General features: G+C 44.1%; 2 long non-coding RNA genes across 2 annotated transcripts; one reads left to right on the top strand and one right to left on the bottom strand.

Moving 5' to 3' along the window:
* Positions 1–3185: 3185 nt before the first annotated feature.
* LOC147655001 (uncharacterized) lies at positions 3186–6355 on the top strand. The gene is made up of 3 exons (XR_015283618.1): positions 3186–4661; positions 4991–5304; positions 6105–6355. It is a non-coding gene; the product is annotated as an uncharacterized LOC147655001 (long non-coding RNA).
* LOC147655000 (uncharacterized) lies at positions 4670–11146 on the bottom strand. The gene is made up of 2 exons (XR_015283619.1): positions 9837–11146; positions 4670–9225 (listed from the first exon to the last, which is right to left on the bottom strand). It is a non-coding gene; the product is annotated as an uncharacterized LOC147655000 (long non-coding RNA).
* Positions 11147–16159: the final 5013 nt, after the last annotated feature.

Here is a 16159-nt window from a genome sequence, read left to right as displayed (position 1 = left end):
CTTTCAAAAGCTTGGCATCATGAGCACATTCACTCAGGCTGGTACTTTAGGAGCTCTTCAGTTTTGACATGCATTTTATATTCCTGCACATAACTAGGGTCAAAGCCCAGGCCTTTTCAGATACTAGGAGTAGAGAAATCTGGAGTCAAGTCTTGAGTGTGCTACAGACAGCCTGTTGGCAGAGCTGCTGCCTGAAGGAGAGCAGAGTGGTGGCTCTGGGACAAATGGCAGTGGCTGATGGGGAAGTGGAGACCCTGCTTTACCTGGCCCATGACCAGCAGAGCTGGCAGTAAGAAACCTCCAGGCATGAAATTGAGTTTTAGTAGTTCTAGTAGTTGAGAAAAAGATGACAGATATAGTCTAGGTGCTGGTGCAGGGACAGAAATAATCTGTGATTTTTTAAACATAACTATAACTATATATACACACACACACACTATTTTGTGTGGGCAGTCATAAGGGAGGAAATCAGTGGACCTAATGTAGGTAGTTGGCAGTAAGATTTCAGCCCCTTCTTAAATAGGAATATTTGTTTCTAGAAAGTTCCTCTTCACCTTCAGTGTGAATAACAAGAAAATACATGAATACTACTGCTAAACTCATGGTACATTTGTAGCTGGTAAAATACCACTGAGGTGTCATTGTGCTCCATTCCTGGAGATAAGGTGGAAGGTTGGCACCAAGTCATTTCTATCCATCAATGGGTAGAAATGGCAGCAACCCTTCAAAACACACAGAACACAAGACCTTCAAGGAGAAACTCCAAATCCTGATGGCAAAATGCCATACATTGAAGGGTGTGTTACCTGTTTACTGTGAGACTGATTTCTGGTCTTTGCTGGATTTTGTTTTATTCAGAAGGACTCAGAGTACTGAGCTGTGTACTTGGCTCAGAGCAGGCGTTACCAGCAGAGTCACTTGTGCTTACACAGGGAAAATGCTGTGGTTTATGGGCTATTTATGTTGCTATTCTCGTGCCCTTTCTGTTACAGAAGCTCCTCAGTGCTGGTCTTTCAGGTATCCAAAAATGCTCTGGAGGGATGAATTTTCCCTCTTGTTCTTTGTACTTGACTTCCCTGAAAGAGTGAGATACAAGATGTCCTTACAGAATTTACCCCCAACTTTGCGTGGCCTAGTGGGCAGGATGATCTCTGTCTCACATAAATGAGAACAGCCCCATGAATTTCAGCTCAGGTAAAGAATTCCTGTTCAGAGTGACTTGCTGAAGCCCTTTGTCAGCTGGAGGAGCCTTCATGCACAGAGGTCATTATTTGTAGGGGTAGAGCCAGAAATGGGTGCTCATGATCAGAAATGTTAATGACTATAGTGCTGTTACACACACTGGGACATGTCAGTGTCAACGCACCGGGTGCTTTCTGTTTCTTTTGCCCTTCCCTTCACAGAGTGTAACAAGTTGGTGTAAGTCAATGCCCTGGGTCTCACAGTGGCTGCCCTGAGCAGCTATGACTCCAACATGAGAGTGGCTGCATATTTAGTCCTGGCATTTCGTCCTTTGTATTTTGTCCACTCCCATATGTAAGAGGCTTGCTTTCGAGAGAAGAGCCAGGTAAGGCTCAGCTCCATTTCCAGTTTGGCGGGTGAAACCTTGTAGGCTATGGACATGTGTGGAAGAGATGGTGCCTTGCTCATCCACCTACGTGCATGTTGTGAGAGAGACCTAAAAGAAACTTTTTATCCTCTCTCCCACTGTTTCTCCTTTACTGCTTTGTGTTTCTTCCTGTTATAATCAATGGACAGAGAAAGTGGGAAATATGTTTTAGAAATTCTCAGGAATTTTGTTTGTAGGAATGGAAATCCTGATGGAATTGATATTTGACTTATATGCCTTATGAAATGTCCCAGAAGCTGATTTATGTATTCATGCTCCTGTTGCGGTCATTTGGGCTATGGTTCAGGATTCTCTCCCTGGGCTGTTGCAGTTGTTCTATCTCTTGGATGCTGTGCAGAATGGAATCAGGTAGCCAAACCTCAGGTTCACCTTCTCCCTTAGCCTCTACATTACTCGTGTGATGCAGCAGATCCTGAAGCCAGGTACTGGAACTTCCTGTATGTGTCACTGCTGGGTTGAAAAACAGAGCCTTGGGGAATGTTGATCTGCTCACCTGCTTTGTGCTCATGAACCCTTGACTGAGCTTTTAATTCCAGGGAAGAGAAGGGGAGGGATGGCCAGCAACTGAACCTCAGAGCAAAGGCCTTCTGCAGTTCCTGGGCTGTTCTCCCAGCTTGGAACATCGCACAGTACAGCTTCCATTTATTGTCTGTGGTTGTGGATTGGGAACGTTGTCTGCCTCCATGATACCAGCTTTTTCTCTTCACAGAGGAGCACATGTACGTAAAGGTAAACAGATTCCTTCTGTCACACCAGTATTTGGACCCAAGGAAAGTATGTTTTTTCCCAGCTTTTCTACAGTTTTGATTTGGAGGTAAGAGTATCCAGTAATTCTTCAGAAATTTATAGAAAAAAGCCATAAAGATACAATGAAATCTCATTCTCCCATAAGTAGTTAATTAGAGGCATCTTTCTTTTGTTTCATACTGGAATAAAAAATGTTATTTCTATGGGGCTTTTGTTGTTTTCTTAATACTTACTAGTATGTGTTTCTTAATAACACACAATGAATTGTGCTGTGTTTGCCCTGTGAACACAATAAACAGAATATTCTGCCCCAGCTTGCTTACCTTCATCTTTGAATTTAGATTAGTAATGTTGAGTTCAACTGAAGTATTTTAGGAACAGCAACTTCTAAAATATTCCATTTCTCTGCATGTTTGGGCTGCAGACTGACTGTTCCTGATGGATGTTAGTGATCAAATTTCATAGGAATGGAAATTGTGAAGTCCAGAACAACCTATGATAAGCCCGAGCTGGTACTCACAGGGAAACAGGGTTTTGTGCTCTTAGGAGCTGGTATTATTTGGAAATGTCTAAATGTCTGATGGTGATATTTTTCTTCCAGATGGTGGCTTCCAGTACAAAACAGAGCGTGTATGGATCCTCAGATTTCTTGGGCAAGGGCTATGTGACAGACATTGCTATGAGCTTTATGACTACCTGAGAAATTTCCAGGTCATTCTTTCCTTTTCCAGCAATTCTTTGTGTGATGAGGGGTCCAAGATAAGAATTTCAAAAGAAAGCTCAAAAAAACCCCAAACCACAGAAGTTTGCACAGCTTTGAGACCTCAAGTACAAAGCAGAAAGGAGCAGCTGACTCTGCCTTTGCCCTTTTGAAAATCTGTTCCTTGTTGATTTTGTGTATGTGTGGAGGGGGAAATAATTGCTTGTCTAAACCAGTCACATCCTTATCCCCTGAAATTCGAACAGGTTCCTGCCATCACAGAGCATCATGTGGGTACTGTGGTTTTGCTTCTACAGTCAGGGTCTTTTCTTTTTTGGGGGGTCTCTATTCCCCAGGCAGCACATTTGTTACCTGAGCAGTTCTTCAGCAGGAGGGAAACTCATGTGCCAGGAGCTCTCAGGTTTGGGAGCATTCACCCTGAGTATTTCAGGTATCAAAACCTTGACAAAAAGATAAAATTGTCTTGCCACCTGAAGACTTCTTGTAAGAGTAGCACCTGTGGTATGAAGCTTTGAACAGAGAACATCTTTCCTTCCCTGGAGCTGCTGAGAACAGGTGGTGTGCATTTCCCCTTGAAGTTGATCCGATAGCAGTCAAATGGCTAATTCTAAGTTGGATAATTAGATCCTGACTGTAAAAGAACAAGTTCTATTTTCTGTTTTAGAGTCACATTATGGAGATATTACAAGTGCTGCCTGTGTCACCAGAGCTGCCTATGAGCTGATGCAGGATCACAGCCTCCTCCCATGAGTCCTGCACAGCTTAGGGAAAAGGCAACCAGAGAAGTACAGGAGAAATGGGAACAATTTTACTGTCCATAGTAGAATAATTATGTGACTGAGTATGAAAGCAAGGGTGACAGACAGGGAGACAGGGGCCCCAAGGGCTGTCCTGGCCACACTTGCTGAACTCAGAGGTGTTCCTTGTGGTTTTGAAAACAGAATCAACCCAACATTTCAGGTTGTGGTAGGAAGGATGATGGTGGGGGAGCTTCATGATTTGGAAAACATTTCCTTGAAAAGCTGAGAAAGCAAAATGACACCTTGTGTTGGTGTCTTTATCTTTTAAATTTCAAGCACCCTCAGTTCACATCCTGTCACAGGATCTGCTGCACAGGAACTGGCACAGTAATGGATCTGAACTGTCTGGAGCATGCCTCCTCCCTTTGCCTCTTCCTCACATGTATGCACATACACAGAAAATCTCTTCTGCATAAAGTGTCCTGACAGGTTCAGGCAAGTGCACCAAAAGTGCACTAGAATATAGTGCCCCGTGGGTGATGGCCGAGCTTCTGGAGAGAATCTGCCTTCCAAATGTGGTTTTCTTCTTTTTGTTTGTTTGGTTTGGTTTTTGTTTTGTTTGATTGTTTGGTTTTGTTTTTCAGGTTTCTGGAAAGCAAGGTGATAAACAAAATTATTTCCTTACTCCATACTCTGTGGCTAACAAATTTAGGAGACAAGAGAGAAAATGAGAATCAACCCCAGGAGAATAGGAAACTTTTTTTCCTATTCAGTTTGTAAATGAATTTCTGTATGTTTTGGTTACGTTCATCAAACATGTTCGGTAAGTCCTTTGTTTTGTTTTTTGCTTTAGTGGGCTTGCATTTCATCCTCTGCCCAGTTTGAACTTTATTAAGGCCAGGAGGATTTTTTTTATCTCTGGTGGATGAATGCCTTTTTTCACTTTCAGTTTGTGTGTTGAGTAGTGAATTTGGATGAGATTTCTTTGACAGGAGTATTTAGGTGTTTGAATACATAGGGAATAAAGTAAAATTTGATGCATTGCTGCTGTCAAGTCCTTAATTCCTGGCCATTCTGACAGCAAGGATTAAAACCTGTACTTATTAATTAGTGTGCAGGAAAATACATGGCACTTGTGTTTTCTTTTAACAGGAGTAATGTACATCTGGTCAAGCTGACTGAGTTCTTCAGCACCCTGAGCTCTGTGCTGGAATACCATGGTGTTGTTGTTGTTGAGGCTTTTATGGAGATGAGGCATTTCATGGTCAATGACAGCATCCTCTCCAGCAGGGAGATGCTACTGCTGCTGCTGCTGCTGCTGCTGCTGCTGCTGCTGCTGCTGCTGCTGCTGCTGCTGCTGCTGCTGCTGCTGCTGCTGCACAAGTGGAGCCTTGTCAGCAAAGACCTGTAGCTGCAGGAGGAGCTGCAGGCCCTGGCTCAGAAGTACCAAAACAAATAATTGCTCAGTAAGTGCTAAAATAATTCAAGGAAGGTATCTTTTGTTGCAGTTGTTACAGACCAACAGTACAAGTGAGGCAAACTTCTCTGGAAATACTACTAATACCTTCTGTCAGACTGGTGTAGCTTGAGGGAGGAGGAAAGGAAATGCAAAGGTGTTTTTCAGATACTCCTTTCCTAATCCTAAAGTGATTTCTAACCTTTCTAACGTTAACACTATTTGGAAGCTTTGGAGAAACATAGTTTAAAAAGGGAAAGAGCTTTAGAATGAAACTTAGTTGCAAATCTCATATCAAGCTTTGAAAAATGGTATTCTTTAATGAAATCTTAAAAAGTGCCGGGAGGCTTTGTGCTCAAAGGTTTGAATTATTCTGAGTGTGGATGGGGGTCTGAAAGTGATGTGTAAGTAAAAACAATAAATAAATAAAGCAAGTGAAAATTAAATAGTTGACTTTTCTTGTCCAGTTTTAAAGAAAGGAAAAATAGATCAGGACTTGTGTAACTCCTCTTGTTCTCTCTGTGAACAAAAAGTGCAAGGAACTTGGGCATGGGAGATCTTAAACCAGCACTGGTTTCCTGCAGCAACAACTGCTTTTGGTGCACATTAAAGCTTCTGTCGGTTTGTTTAAATGTTCTGTATCAGTTCAGAAAGTATCATGTATTTAAGGGATACTGTAAAAGCTTTAGCTTTCCTCAAGTTTTTCTCACCCTTTAAAACTCATCAGAAAGACATGTAAAGAGCTTTTGGAACTTATGGTGTTGTGTGGGTTGTGTTGCTCCAGGCTTCATGATCTTCTCTCATCTCCAGGTTGGGTGATCCAGTCTGGAATAGGGTTCCAGCCTGGAGTGCCTGGGATCTCCTGGAGCCCCTTGGACCAGCGCAGGTTCCGGGAGGCTGGTAAATGAGGCTGGTGCTTGCAATTGTAACAAAGGAATCAAGGCAGGAGAGCAACTTACTTGCACCATTTTGTAACAGGAAAATCCTTTGGAGTATCTGTTGTTTGTTTTGGTGGTGATTTTTTTCTTCTAGAAAATATTAAAGACAAGAACAAACCTCAAGCCTCATCTCATGTGTATTGTCACACTTGGAAAAAGAACGAGGTGGAAGATGACACTACTGCAGACGTAGAAATGTCTGAGCTGAAGAAATACCGAGAACATCTGGATTCCATACTTGCCCACTGGGACCCTGTTTTCCCAGCACCAGCCTCCACACAAGGAGAGGAGACCCTCAGACCCGGTGAACCTGGGGCTGAGGCAGTGTCTGTCACCTCTGCGTCCACTCACGTCATCAGTAAGTGGCCGGTGAGGCCCCTGGCTGGGCAGAGCCTCCTCAGGGAGCAGAATATGTCACCAGCACTGAGGTGGCTGCAGAACCACGTCCTTCCACACTTGGCAGCCATGCAGGAGATGCTCAGGGATGAGACACTGAGGAACAACCTCTTCAAGCTTTACACCTGGTCTGCCAGACCAGTAGCACTTCAGCTGGGCTCTCCAGGGAGCTAGGTGTGCTCAGTTCCATCATGCTCCAGCTCATGGAGGAACAGGGCCTGTCCAGCACCTTCCATGAGCTTGTGAAATCCCTGTGCCTATCAGCACAGGATCAGATGGAAGAGGATGTGTACAAGACAGGTAACTTGCCTTGTTCTTGTCCCTCATGTTATGAGGCAGTGGTGGGAAGAACTAGAAAATTACAAGTTTTTTTTAATCCATTGAACTAGTTTTCCCATATCCACACAGGCTCATGGCTTCCCAAAGCAGAAGTTGTGTCTTTAGTGGGATGGGGGTAGGGGTGGTCAGCACAGAGCATGATCATGCTGTGAGGTTTTCTGACACTACAACACTCACACTCCCTCTAAGAAACTTCCCTTTCAAGGGCTAAAATGGAACAGAAGGCATAAAAAAAATGTAGTTCCAAGAGGGAAAAAAGTCTGCAAAAAACAAGTCCATGTGGGCCTGGATGCTGATCCCTATTGCTGGTCTGAGGAAGCCCTTGAGCCTACCAGGGGCATTCCTGGGCATATGCCTTTGGAAGAGTCTGCCACAGGTTTCAAGAAAGCCTGACTGCTTAGGATAAGGGAAAATGCTTCTCCCATAGTGCTATGCAACACCAGGTAAATCCACCTTGTCCCTTATAGGTCAGTGACCTTTGCCTTGCCCCTGTGCCCCAAGACTGTTGGTCCCTGACCCTGTACTTAACCTGAGACACAGCAGGAAGTCTTGGTCTTTTGTCACTGGACCCCTTTGGTGGGGTTCTAATAAACCCTTCTGGAATACCATACAGGAGACCCTTTCTGTCCTTCTTGGCAGACTTATCCAAGGTGTATTTGTGTGAGTTTTGGATACAGTGACTGTCTGTGACAACCCAAGTGGCTTTTTCAAGAGATGTTTAGGACTTGTAGCAGTAACAATATCCTTCGCCACACTGCTACACTGGTCAATGATAGCATCTGACAGATCAGATTTCAAGGTGTTATATTTAACAGGAAACTGGTTTGTTCCTTCTTGTGAGTAGGATCATTAGTTTTGAATGGGCAAAGGCACTCCAGATTTTGCATCTGGGAGAAGATTTAGGGAACTATTTTAAAACAGTCCTGAAGGTAAACAGCTTGGCTTGGTATTACTGTGTGGAAATAGAAGAATATCTGTTCTGACTTTTCTCTCATCTTTCTTCCACGGCTGTTTCTGTATTCCCAATTTCCGTTTACATCAGGAACATGTGGTTTGGAGCACAGGAGCCAGATATGTTACTTACCCATGTCAGATTGGTCTGCACTAGTGCAAGTTATGAATTACAGGATGACTTGGGAACTCGGAAACAAGGAGAGGAAACTATTATGTCTCTTTGCCAAAAAAATTGGCTATATCAGGGCATTAATTCAGGGAACTAAGACTTCATCTTCAACATTCTGTGCTCTGCCATCATCACTTTCATGAGCCATGAAAGCCTCCTGAGCTATTCTCTTACAGACCTAACTTGTTTGGTCAAAAACCCAATATTTTATCTCTGGGTGCAAACTCAGGGGGAAGATGTTCTTCAACATCTCTAAGTGGGACATTAAAGCTCCAATTCCCTTTTCTTGAACAGTCTGAAACACAATATTACTTCTATCATTTTTATTACAGGCATTTTTAACTTTTTGAAGAACCAGAAAGTCTGTTTGTGTATGTGTGTGTCATTAATATCCATCCTCATGCCAATATAGGATGGGAAAAAAGGATGCAGAGCTTCCTCCAATGGGGTGTAAGTGCAAATAACGAGGAGCCAGAGGTTTAGTCATGATGATTTACTATTTTGTGAATGTCCTGATTTAGGGCAAATTTGGGAGAAAACCTCCAGTGGAGCCCCCTCCAGGAAGCAAACCCACATGGCCCTTTCCTCCCCAACTGGTTTGGGAAGAGATTCCTCCAAGAGAAGTGGAAAAAACCTGTTTATTTAACAGGCACAGCACTACCCAACACAAGAATGAACGATATCAGATTACAAAACCTCTCGCCACTCTGAAGAGATAACAAACTTCAGAGGGTCTCTTTCCTGTGGGTGTTCGCTCTGTTATCAGTCCCTCTGGTGCTGGAAAATGCCACTGCCCAGACTGGGCTCCCAGTAGTCCATGGGTGCAAACTCCTGGTGCTCCCTGGAGTGCCCAGTCCAGAGCAGGTTTGATCTGTTCCAAGAAAATGGAAAGAAAACCAGTCCAGGAAGACCTCTCTGCTCTGGCTAGCTGGAAAGCCAAGGTGATCTGTGTCTTGTTGTCTGTCTGTGCTGTAGTCAAAACCATGTCCTGGGATGCAGGGGGAGCAAGTACAGTCTCTGGTAACAGACTCAGTGCTTCTTCTCCACTCACTTTTACTCTCAGATTAAGTTTGAAGGATAAAAAAATCTATTTTTGGGCTAGGCAGATGAATGGGGATACAATTTAACATCTGTCCTGGGTTGCAGTATATTCTATCACCATCCTCATGTACTGTTGAAACCAGGTGAGGCAGTGCTCCCTGCCTCCCCCCCCCACCCCGGGCTACCTTCTGTTAATGGGCCCATCAATGCCCTGCCCCATGACTCATAGATAACTTCCCCCTGTATTGTCCCCTGTTAATGGGCCCACCACTGCCTTGCTGCATGACTCAGAGATAACTTCCTCCTGGACTGTTTTCTGTTAATGGCTCATCAAGGCCTTATCTCATGACTCACCATCCCATTGTGAGATGCTCCTCCCCTTGGGAGGAGCCAAGCATTCCATACTGGATATAAGCTGAGAATTCGAACACCACAGCAGCCCTTACCTACGGGACTTCCAGAGGACAGGAGCTACTGCTGGACTTTCAGCTGAAGACCAGACCCCCTTTCTTCCAGAGGATCACGCTTCAACAAGACCACCTCATCTGGACGACTACCATCACCCTAACAGGGTTCCAGGCTGTATTCTGACTCTGTCAGTGTTTTTGATATTATTGCATTTATTCTTTTTATCATTTTCCTATTAAATTATAATTCTGACTTGCGATCTCTCACTGGTTTGATTTCAAACTAGTACAACATCACACTCACCCCAGGACAGTGGAGAACCTGGTTGCTTTCATCATACTAAAACCAGTATGAATAGAAGCCTGAACTTGGGAATCATGATGGTCTTCCTGGGTTTAAAAAGCTTTAGTAGCTTTTAAAAACATTTATATTAGACCTGGTTTATTTTTATCACCCTTTTTTCAATTTAAAAAAAAAAGCCCTGATCCATCTCTGCTGCTGCAATGTGCAACCAAAGCAAATCTTCCCTCCACTTGGAACAGGTGAGAGATAGAAATAAACCCCAAAAGATTTTCTGCTCATTGAATATATGTGAGTTTTATTGGGAATTCCCTATGAAATCTGATACATTGTTCTTGAATGTGGCCAAGAGGGTAGGTGAACATGCCAACCCAGACCTGCAAACATGCAGCGCCAAAACAAGGGCCTTTGAAATGTAAATCAGGATTTATTCAATGGACTCAAAACTCTGTGCTGTGCCCAGGTCCTTTGTACAAATACTGTACAGGGAAAAAACAGAACTGCACATTCCTTGTGATATGTATTGAATTTTTGGGTGGTTAAATAAAAATGAGATGAAAATAAGGGAATTGCTACTACATGTAAATATTCTTGTCCTAAAGGAGCCGTCGTCTCTGCACCAAGATTATATTTCTTTAAAAACCTGCATGCCCTTTAGCGGCTACATTTTCTGTCATGTAGAATTCCTAGGGGCTGACATCAGGAAATCTGTGAGCCAAATCTAGCTCGGCTCAGACGAACCAAGCCGCATCTTAGCTGAGCTGAGTCCATCTGAGTGCGGCCAAACCGAGCCGAGCTTCCCCGAACAGCCAAATCTAGAGTGTAGCCGAAAAGCAGCGACATCTGCCGTTAAAAGTTGATATTAGCCATACAGCCGATAACAGCTGAGGTCTGGAGATAATAGCCAAAGTTACTGGAAGGCCGATAATAACCAAGTGTATCTGATAATGACCAAGGTATACCGACAATAGCCGAGGTAACCCAAATGGCCAGTAAGAGCTGAGTGTATCCAGCAATGACTGACATCTAGCAGTAAAAGCTGAGGTTTTCCGAACAGCTGAAAATAGCTGAGTATCTCTGATAATTGCCAAGGTCTACCAACAATAGCCAGGGTAAACCAAACAGATGAGCTGAGTGTAACCGTAATGGCCGAGGTCTACCAATAGTAACTGAGGTTACCTGAACAACTGATAATAGCCTCCAAGGGCAGCCTGAGTTCTAGGTGGGGATGGCTTGGGTCAGGGAGGAATCCTGCTCTGTTTTTAATTGTACAGAGGCAGAACCACATTCGTAGACATGTGCCCCTGGACAAGTACAGCAGCCTTTTTCAATGTTAAACAAAACTCATGCCCCCAGGTTCCTGGTGTCATCTTGTCAGAGGGATTTGACACTCCAAGGGAAACCTGAGTTCTAGGTGGGGACGGCTTGGGTCAGGGAGGAATCCTGCTCCATTTGTAATTGTGCAGAGGAAAAAGCCCACTCATGGACACGAGCCCCTAGACATGAATGGCAGCCATTTTCCAGGGGAAATAAAACTCACCACAGCAGGTTCCTGATGTCTGTTTGTCAGAGGTGCTTAGCACTCCAAGGGCAGCCCGAGTTCTGGGTGGGGACGGCTTGGCTCTGGGAGGAATCCTGCCACATCCATAATTTTCGGGGGCAGAAATCCAATTGCGTCAACGGGCACTTGGAACATGAACGGCAGCCCTTTTCCAAGGGAAAGAAAACTCACTCCCTTGAGATCATGATGTCAACTTGTGTAGTGGTTTAGATTTGCCAATTTAGTTTTCTGGCTAATGCACCAAATAAATGTTGTGGTTTTAAAGCAGCAACTAAAAAATTACTAGAAAACTTACTTATTTCTTGCTGTGAGATATGGATTAGAACAAGAGCAAAAAAGGCTTAAAACTTAAAAGGAATAAAGAAAGTTTATTAACAAAACTACAAGAATAAGAAAACCAGAATAAACTCTCCAGAAAACCCATTTTCCTCCCACTACCCAACCATTCTCTTGTTCACATGACAACATAGAGACTAAAAACTTTGGTGTTTACAAAAGTCCCAATTCTTGCTAGAGTCTTTCCATCAGTCTTTGTAGAGAAAGAGAAGTCTTCTTCTGCTAATCTATGGAGTTTCTCACAAGAAAACTGTTTCTGTTATATCTTTCTATTTCTCTGATGCCAGCTGCCCGGAGATCTGTCATCAGTTGTCTCTTCCCATTTCATATCACTCTAAGGTATGGGTCAATGAGTCTAGGGATGTCATTTTTAAGGATGAGTTATTCAAAGGCAAAAGTTCTCTTCATCTGTCTCTGTGAGCTTCTCTGGAAACTGAAGTTTTCTGTTTGCGTCAAACGGTCCCAAATCTTCAACTATTACTTCTCCCCTCTGTTCCAGCACCTCAGTGTATCACAACTACTCCACATTTTGCTCAAAATCCACACTTTGAACACTCCATTTCTCCCAATATACTCTGTCATGAATTAAAGGAGTTTTTTTCAGAACACTATTGTCCATCTCCATAGCTTTAACAGAAAAATATTTCAGCTCATAAAGCATCTCCTTATTCTCTCTTCCCTATCTAAAACTTAATTCTTTTCTTCACTGTCTTTGATGGTTTTATGATATCTTCTTCATGTTGATTATCCCTCTCTCCCTCTCTCTCTCTAAGAAAAAAGGATTAATCTGCAAGTCTCATCTGGGTAATCAAAGAGTTAAAATCTTGCCCAGGCTTTGTAGATGGTTCTGTGATCTCTGCCGGAGCAGCGGCTGGAGCTGTCTTCAATGGAAGATTCTTCATGGCTGCTCTGGAGAGTGTGGTCACTGTCTCAGCCCGCTGCAGGTCAAGAGCCTTTTTCTTTCTTTACTCGGCAGTCTCTGGTGAATTCAGTCACAGCAAAAACTGCAGCCAAGCCAGGGACCGGCCTGGCCCGGCCAGGGCCTGGGGCAAGCCCCACAGGCCCCATCTCCCAGCTGGGAGCAGGCCCAGCCCAGACCTGGCCGGGACACATGGCCTGGGCAGGGGACGGGAGGCCAGCTGGAGCTCAGTTACCTTTCACAGCCAGGAAACAAAGAGACAAAGAAATTCCCGGGCTTCGGTCTTAAGGTGGTGTTCACAGGTTGATCTCACTTTTCAATGGTAAAAACTGCTGTCAATTCTTAGAAATGCCTAGCTGTTGGCCAGGAGAAAAATTCCCATCAGTCTCCAGCAGTTTTAACTTTTTTTTTTTTTTTAGGTGTTTCTGTTTGTTTTCTTAAATGCCAATCTATCGCAACTTGTCAGGGGCATTTGGCAATCCAAGCACAGCCCAAGTTCTAGGTGGGGATGGCTTGGGTCAGGGAGGAATCCTATTCCATTCAAAATTTTCAGAGGCAGAAGACAGCTCATGGCCATGTGCCCCTGGACACGAACAGCAGCCATTTTCCATATTAAAGAAAACTCACCCCACCTGGTTTGTGATGTCAGTTTGTCAGAGGCGTTTGACACTCCAGGGACAGCCTGTGTTCTAAGTGGGGACTGAGTGAGACACAAACCTTCAAGAACTTAGGATTTTAGAGTGGTTTAGGTTTTAATTAAGAATAAACTTAGCTGAAACTAATTAAAATAAATAGATGGGTCTTGGTAAAATTAAAGGCAGATAGGCAGGCCTTGTTAAAATTAGAAGTTAATTGTTAACTATCCCAGATCTGAATAACTAATTGTCTGTCAACCTTGTGTTTTCTCAGCTGGGCTTGGGATGAGGAACAGTGAATCTGATAAGGAACTTCAAGAATATAAGACAATTGCAAATCAAAAACTCACTGAAGACAGAAAACTAGGAGCCCAGACAGGGGTCCATTTGTCACTTTGCATTGAAAAGGTAGAAAGGTCAGAACAAGGAAGAGATGTATTCCTTCCTCTCTTCCATGACCCCTACTCATACCACTGATCCATTTTAAAGAACAAACTACGCATGCTTAATTGCTTTTTTGTTGATCAGCTTATGAAGCGGAGAGTGGGTGGTAACTGGGTTATGAATATGTATTTGTGTTCAATACTTCTGTAAATAAAAAGCCTGTAATTATCTGATTTCAGGGCCATGCATATGAAGGGGTGACCCAGCACTGGCCCAGCGCTGCTAATAAACTTAGACTCTGTAACTTTAAATGGTTATAGAGTCTTTGTCCGTCATAGTTGGATACTGATATTCGACCATATCTATATTTTAGTAAGTCATTTTGGTGACTATGGCAGGGCTCTGCTCCCTCTAGCTGAGGGGCCAGTGGGGGCCCAGAATCCCCTTGGGCACCCACCCAGAATTTTCTGGGAGAGCAGGGCTCCTGTGGCCCCACTGACACCCCAGAGAAAGACCAGGAACTGCCAGGACTATGGACAAAAGGTATATTTAAATTGAAACAGGTACCTCTGAAGTAGTGTAAAGCGTATGCAGGGTCAGAAAGGCAGTTGATAAGTTGTAAGAGACGTCTTACTTGCAGCAGATGCCTGTGTGGTTTTGTTTGTGAGTTTCCAAGGAAAATTGGTTTCAGAAGTCTGTGGTCTAAGTTGAGAGTGACAGGAGCAGCGTAAGCTGCCGGTGGTCCGTGTTTTAAGTGGTGCCAGTAGCGGCACCGACTGTTGGCAGCTTGTGTTTTCAGGTGGGGTGGTGGTGACAGCAGGATGGCCAGTTTATTGTGTTTTGGGAGCAGTGGTGGCTCCCATTTTGTTTGGTTTGTGGCAGAGAAGCGACTGGGTGGGTCACAGTTTGGGTATCAGCCACAGGTTTTGGGACAAGAGAGACCCCTTTGAGAATTGTAAATGAGGCTGATCTTTGGGCCACAGGAATTTACACTCTAAGCGGGGAGCAGCAGAGGTGGCAGAAAGAGGTGTTAGCCACTGGTGGTTTCTGTTACAAGCCGAGAAGGGCTCGAGTGGAATGATCTGTGTAACGAGCCGAGAGAGGCTCAGCAGGGTGATTTGTAGCAGCCAGTGGTCTGTCCACCCTGAGCCGAAACGGGTTCGAGCGGCACAGCCGGCATCTGCGGGCTTTGTGTGTTTTTTGGCTGTGCGGCAGCTGTGGACTTTGTTCGGGGTTTAGGCTGCATCCGGAGTGGTGGAGGATGAGTGGCCAACAGCAGCGGCGGTGGCTGTGCTGTCTGTGTGCACTCGGGCTGGGTACGTGTGCTTAGGCTGTGTGGATTCGTGTCGTTTTGTGTGTATTTTGGACTGCGTGCTTTTGGAGCGTGCTGGTGATTGACCGAGTGTGTTTTGGTTTGTGTGTGTTTGTGTGGTGGTAGAGAATTTTGAGGTGTGCTTTTGGTGAAAAAGGGAGGTCGCCCCTTCCCACAGAGGGAGCCAGCATCTCTGAGACATAGGTCCAGCACTGGTGGAAGGATCTAACCCATGGCTCTGGGAAGCGCTGCAAATATACACACAGTACTCCACGCAATTTCAGCCTGGTGGCATCAATTGGTGTAGCTTGAGAAATAAATTGTTTTGTTATTGTGTGTGTGTGTGTCCTGAAAGGTGAGCAGAAGTGTGAGTCTGAGACATGCTATCAGCATGGGATGATTGTAGTAGTCTGAATCTACGCTTCTACTCTGGGCAACTGTGACTGGCCGGAGAAGGATAAAGCATTTTGGGGTGTATGTTTGTTGCACAAACCCCTTTAATAAAAAATTCCCCTCTCCTGCCTGCCGTGGTTTGTTGTGGAGTGGTAAACATATTTGAGGGAACACTGCTTTCTAGTGACAAAAGCTATAATTGCATGCTGCTAACCTTTTCTTAACTAAGGTTATGTGCCTAGGAATAAGGAGTGCTGGAACCCAGTCTGAAAAGAATTTTTCTGTTTAAGGAAATGCTGTGATTGTAGCCTGTGGGTTGTGTTTCGCTGTGTAGTTTGTCAGGAATCTTGGGTCTGACATTGGGTGTTAAAGTGGAGGACCCCTAAGAGAGGACCCTGTTTTCTTTGTTGTTCAGAGGGAAATAAAGCCACCCAGATAGTGATAAAGGTCTTGTTCGTAACTGGTAAAGTAGCACATGGCTACTTATACTATAATTACTTATATATTAGATATTTGAGCTATTAGAGAACGGAGTCTCAGGGACCCTACAAAAACCAATTGAAATCCTTAGGGTTGAGTGTGCCCAGTATACTTGGGTACCAGAATATTACAAAGTGAAGCTTCAAAGTTGGGACAAAGTAAAGAGAGAAAAAGAACTTCCAGCATGGGGGCAAGTGAGAGCAAAGACATGCTTAAGAGTAGCCCCTTAGGATGCATTTTAACACACTGGAAAGAGTTGGTTGCCTTTGATGGTACAGAAATCAAGAGGGAGCTTGTTAA

Source organism: Cyanistes caeruleus, chromosome 2 (genome assembly GCF_971803275.1).
Source record: "Cyanistes caeruleus chromosome 2, bCyaCae1.hap1.1, whole genome shotgun sequence".
In the NCBI taxonomy this organism is placed as follows: Eukaryota; Metazoa; Chordata; class Aves; order Passeriformes; family Paridae; genus Cyanistes; species Cyanistes caeruleus.
The sequence above is the reverse complement of the archived record's forward strand: the minus strand, read 5'-3'. Positions and strand labels throughout refer to the sequence as shown.